This window comes from Impatiens glandulifera, chromosome 4, assembly GCF_907164915.1.
Source record: "Impatiens glandulifera chromosome 4, dImpGla2.1, whole genome shotgun sequence".
Lineage (NCBI taxonomy): Eukaryota > Viridiplantae > Streptophyta > Magnoliopsida > Ericales > Balsaminaceae > Impatiens > Impatiens glandulifera.
This window is the reverse complement of record NC_061865.1, coordinates 16,451,651-16,457,779: the sequence shown is the minus strand read 5'-3', so window position 1 is coordinate 16,457,779 and position 6,129 is coordinate 16,451,651. Positions and strand designations below refer to the sequence as shown.

The 6,129-nt window shown below is 29.1% G+C and overlaps 1 long non-coding RNA gene across 1 annotated transcript; it reads right to left on the bottom strand.

Annotated features, from left to right (window-relative positions):
• Positions 1-1,313: 1,313 nt before the first annotated feature.
• LOC124933672 lies at positions 1,314-1,873 on the bottom strand. Its single transcript, XR_007099029.1, has 3 exons — positions 1,665-1,873; positions 1,461-1,594; positions 1,314-1,366 (listed from the first exon to the last, which is right to left on the bottom strand). It is a non-coding gene; the product is annotated as an uncharacterized LOC124933672 (long non-coding RNA).
• Positions 1,874-6,129: the final 4,256 nt, after the last annotated feature.

The window sequence follows — 6,129 nt, the reverse complement described above, 5'->3', positions numbered from 1 at the left end:
AATTTTGTTTCTCTCTCTACCACAATTTTCAGTGAGAGTTCTGTGAAGAGATCAAGAGAAACAGAGTGAAGAAAATACAGAGGAAGAAGAAGAGAAGAAAATATAGAGGAAGAAGAAGAGAAGGAGAACAGAGTATCACCTTCTTTGTCTTGATTACCCTCAGGTTCATTTCTCTCTTATTTGTAAAGGGAATTTCATGTTTTCTCAAACCTAGATTTGTTTGGGTTTGAATGAAATTAGTTTCTCTGTATGTATACCTCAACTTTAGGTTTAAAGTTGAGAAGAACAATTGTATCGGTTTCTTACTTATTAGTGAAATCTGTTGGTTTTGCCCCGTTGTTTTTTACCCTCCGTGTTGAGAGGGTTTTCCACGTAAATCTGGTGTTCTTTATTACTTTGTTGATCTGCTAGTATGATTTGGTTGACTTGTGAAATTAATCATATCAATTGATTTCAATGGGAAAGTATTATTCAACTTGAAATTCCTAACATGTATGGATTCGGCGGCGGGCCTTATGTCCAACCGCCATTACCAAACTCAGAATATGAGACTCACAGAGGAACTAATTTCTTGTAAAATACTCTCAATTTAATTCGCTACTTGTTGTATTTTAAAGTTTCAATTTAATCTCATAAGTAAGTAGTTGAAAGCTTATTACGAAGTGTACTCTTTTAGGCGTTGAACATAGATTTACACATAAGTTCAGAACAACAATACTAACTCAGAATGCATATATTTTTGTCACAGATGTTTGTTGTCATTTCTTACTTATAGTTACAAAAAAAACATATTTTCCTAAAATCCACAAAACTCAGAGACATGAAAAATGCAGAAATCTTCTTTCTTCTTCAAGTTTGTAAATCAGACTGATTGGACTCTAGAGGAGGAGGAGGTGTTTCTTTTTGTTGTTGAGAAACAGAAGATGCTGAATCAACTTCTCTTCTGCTAACTTGGAGTATTCATCTTCTTCACTGGCTCTTTTTTTGAAGAAGGGATACCATCTGCAACTCAAACTCAAAGTGGTTATGATCATAATCTGGAATGTTGTTTAAAAAGTATTAATTTTATTCTAACTTGGATCATCAGTGTCTGTTTGAGAAACCAAAGTGAAATCCATGGTGTTTGAAGTATACATTCTTCGTGTTTGTTCTTGAGTTTCATCAAGACCAATCTCTCGCTCAAGTGAGCTCTTGAATTCCCTGGAAACATCCTATGAACAACAACAATAACAAAGGTTCAAAACCAATAAATAATTCAAGTCCAGACAGATGGGTGGGGTTGAATACTGAATAGTAGGTAACCAACATGCAACTCTCTGATTGTGGGTTGAAAAGCACGCAATGTCTTCCCTAAATTCCTAGCAACCTGCATCTTATCTCATTGTGGGTTGAATAATTAAACTTAAACCCTAGAAGGGGACCCCATAGAAGAAGAAGGAAACAAAATGTAGAAGAGATACCTCAGCAAGACCTTTAGGGCCAAAGACCAATAAGGCCACGACACCAACCACCAAGGCTTCAGGAGCTCCAACTCCAAAGAGAGAAGCATTCACGCCATTGTTGCATTTACATCTCCTAAACGCCTTCTTCCTCTCTGCTGTCAAAAATACATTATTCAAATCCACCACAAAAAAAATGGAGTTGGGGAGTGGAGAAAAGAATACCAATTTTTGCAGATTGTTTGGGAATTGAGACACCCAGAAGCCTGAGACCATCCCAAGACGAGAAGGAAGTCAAACCTTGTTGTTGAGGATTCTATCGGCATTTGGGTTGGGAATCTACAGAAGAAGCAGATGGAGGACGACAAATGGGTCTATGATTCCATAATCCTAAGGAGGGAGTAGAAGAAGAATAAGCAGCCATTGAAGCTATCATTTTGCTAAATGGTAGACCTCAAATTTCTTCGCTTTGGGAAATTTCCCCACGCCCAGGCCCAAGCCCACGCCCAGGCCCAAGCCCAAGCCCAAGCCTACGCCCCACGCCGAAGCCCACGCCCCACGCCCAAGCCCACGCCCAAGCCCACGCCCAAGCCCAAGCCTACGCACAATCCCCACGATCCACGCTCAAGCTCACACACTACCCCACGCACTCACCCCACGCCCAAGCCCAAGCCCAAGCACTACCCCACGCTCAACCATCAACCTTCACGATCCTCGCCCCATTCCGATTATTCTAAAACCAACCATTCAGATTATTCTAAAACAGCGATCCCTAAACTAAACTAAACTAAATTGAATGATTAGAACGAGAAATGAGAACTAACCTCAGTCCGTAAATGATTAGAACGAGAACGAGAAAGGAAGAACGTCCGGCTGGTGCTTGGCGATCGTCCGGTTGCTTGGCGATCGTCCGGCTGCTCGGCAGGAAGAATGGGACCGGAAGATAGGCGGTCGGCAGGCAATGGTCGCGGGGGAGAGGAACAGTCGCGGGTGGAAAGTAAAGGGGAAGAGGAAAACAGGAAGAAAGAAACGAGGGGGAAATGAAAAGGAAAAGGAAAAGGAAAAGGAAGAGAAAAAAAAAAGAACAAAGAACAAAGGTTATTAAGAGTAAAATTAGAAAAAATTTAAAAAAAATATTAAAAATAAAAATGGAATTTTGTAAGGTTAAATATAAAAATGACCCTCTTTTAAGGGTCATTTGATCAAATTTCCCTCTAATTCAGGCTAAGAATCCTAATTACTGAATCAGGGATTATTGAGCATATACTCTTTTAAAATTGGTATTGAAAATAATAAATTTATAATTAAAAATATGAATTAAAAGATATATAAAAGACTGATAAAAATTATATAAGTTAAATTTTTATTCTTAAATATAATATTTTATTTATTTATTTTAGTTTATATTATTTTTTATTTAATTAAATTTAAATAAAAATAAAATAAAAGACTATGTTAATAAAAAAATTAATAATGTTATACAAATTTTAAAAATTATGTTATATAAAAAATAATAATTAAATTTTAATGTTAATAAAATTTTAAGTCATATTTAATTTAAAAAATTAAATTGTGAAATAAAATATTTATAAAGTTTAAAAATAAAACATAAAAAATATTAAAATTTAAATAGTTAAATTATAAAAATTTTAACAAAATTTGTATATAAAAAAATTAGAGGCGATGGTAAAGATATAAAGGTTGGCAAAAAAAAAAATCTTTTAGTTTTTACTCACGCTTAATATGCGTTGCCATATAAGGGTCGCTGGAAATATGTTTTGTTGTAGTGTTTGTTTAATGTATTGGTGGTTTTGCGATTTGTTGGAAAGTTACTCTATATAGTATAACCGCGTTGTATATTACTAAGGTATAATACATGATCAATACAGAAGTTTGTAAAACCGATATTTGTCTGAAAGGCCTATTCGGGGAATTCAAGAAAAAATTACAGATGACGACAATCTTTTGTGATAGTAAAAGTGTTAATTTTTCTAACGAAAGATCAGATGTTTCATTAAAGAACTAAGCACATTGATGTACGCTATCATTTTATACCTAATGTTATTGTTCGTGGTGATATTGATGTGAGCAATATTAGTATTGTTGATAATCATGTTGATATGATGACGAAGGTGCTCTTCATTGTTAAATTTGAGCATTGTGCGAACTCAGTTGGTCTTGGTTGTTGAAGCACATAGGGCTTTTGGAAGATATGAGATTGTTATGGTTATTGTCTATATTTTGAAGATTATTTTTTCTTTTAATATATAGATTTATGTTAAGATAGAGATTGTTAGATTATGGTGTCCCAAATGAGTTTTCATCGGGGCCGAGACCTACACACGCGGTGTAATAAAAATAATATAAAATAAAATAAAATTTTAATTGTTTGATATTGGGCCCATTAAGCCCAGATATTTGACCTATAAATATATGGTCTTAGTTAGAGTTTTATTTTTAACAATACACCTAAAATATTTGTCATTATTCTCCTCTCTCTAAGTTGTAATCTTCTACTTTAACCATAGAGAAATTTACATTCTCTGTAAGTGTTTTTTTTGTTTTAAATTTTCACGTAAATTTTGTGTTATTTACGTGCTTTCTTAGTGATATTCATTAATTCTTTATCTTGATTAGTCACAAATTCGTATTTTATTTTTTAATAAAGATGAATATAGTATTTCAAAAAATGCTTTTATAGACACTATAAAATGAGATGTTTTGCATATTGGAATTTCTTTGAAGAGAGAGCAATATGAGGAGCTGGTGTTTATGGGTGGTTTAATAATAATAAATAAATAAATTTAGATTTTGTTTGTTTAATGTTAAAATAAAAATAATAAATAATAAAATAAAAATAATATGTAACAATAATGTTAAATAAATTAAGAGTTCAAAATATAAATAAATAATGTAAAAGAGTTATTTAAAAAAAAAAATCTAAAACTTGACAAAAAAACTCTCCAACTACGCTATTGCTATTGCTATTGGTATTATTATTATTATTATTATTATTATTATTATTATTATTATTATTATTATTATTATTATTATTATTATTATGTTTGTGATTTATCACATTTTTATCTTATTTCGGTATATGAGATTGTGTTAGAAAATCATAAATGTAAGAAACAAAGACATAATTGATTTCTTTTTCTTTATTTTACATTCTCCTACTTCATTAAAACTAGTAGAAATAATGACTTCGGTTAATTTATTTGCAGGGAACCTATTAAATTATATAAAATATAAAATAATTTATATATTTATATAAAATAATTTTTGAACATGTTATTATATATATATTTATTATATAATTATATAAATTAATTTAAATAAATTAATTTAAATATCTTACAAATATAAATAACTAGTGAAGTTTGTTTCACTTCTATTGGCGCTACAAATATTGAGTGAAACAAGTTTCACCAGGTATTGCTTGTTTCACTCATTTGAGCGCTGTAAATACCCAAGTGAAACTTGCTTCACCCGGGAAGTGTTTGTTTTTATATTTTATTTTGCAGAATTACATAAAGGCATAAATTTTTTTACATGAACGTATAAATGTTTTTACATAATTGTGTGAGTGATTTTACATTAACATTTATATATATTTAATATATAATTATATAAAATAAAAAATAATTTAAATAAAATTTTTTAAATATCTTAAAAATAAATTTTAAAATATTTTGTTTTACAAATTTATTTAAATATATTAAAAAAAATTAATATTTTGTTTTACAAATTCATTTAAATATGTTTACAAAATAATTTAAATATCTTTCAAAAATAATTAAAAATATGTTTTTATAGGTATATATTTAATATATAATTATATAATTATATAAATTTTTAAATAATTTGTCAAAATATATTTTAATACATTACAAACAAATTTATACATATTTATATAAATTATGAAATAATTTGTACAAATTCATTTGAATATATCACAATTATAAAATATAATTATAATCATTCATAAAAATTAATTTAAATATCTTAAACCACTTAATTTATGATTATTATTTTAAATAGATCTTGAAATAAAATTATATTAATTCATAATTATTATTTTATATATATCAAAAATAAAATTGTATGAATTATTATTTAATCATTTAAATAAATCACAAATAAATTTATAAACATAATTTATAAATCGGAGTCAAATGAAGTTCGCTTCACTCAATAGTGAATATATGTCAATCAGTTTTACATGGACAATCTCAGATAAAAATCTCTTTAATGGGTCATGTAAAACGGAGTGAGGCGAATGAAGCTTCAGTCCTTTTCGCTTCTACTGAACCCGGAATGAAATACGGGTTTCGGCTTCTCTCTTCCTTTTAATCCAATTTTAATTTATTAATATAATAATGCTGCTGAGTTTTTGATTGGTCCACAACATGAGAACACCCAATTCGATATCAACCAATCTAATTTGCTTCTACTTCATTAAAACTAGTAGAATAATGACTTCAATTAATTTATTTGAAGGAACCTGTCAAATTATTTATTTAATAATTAGAAATAATTTAAGTAACATAAATAATAGAAGGTGTTTAATTGCTTTTTCAACGACAACAAAATAAAATTAAAAAAAATATATAAATAGATGTTTAATTAATAAAATTATGGACTCTTAAATGAAAATAATAATTAAGAAGAAGTTGGAGAAGAAAAA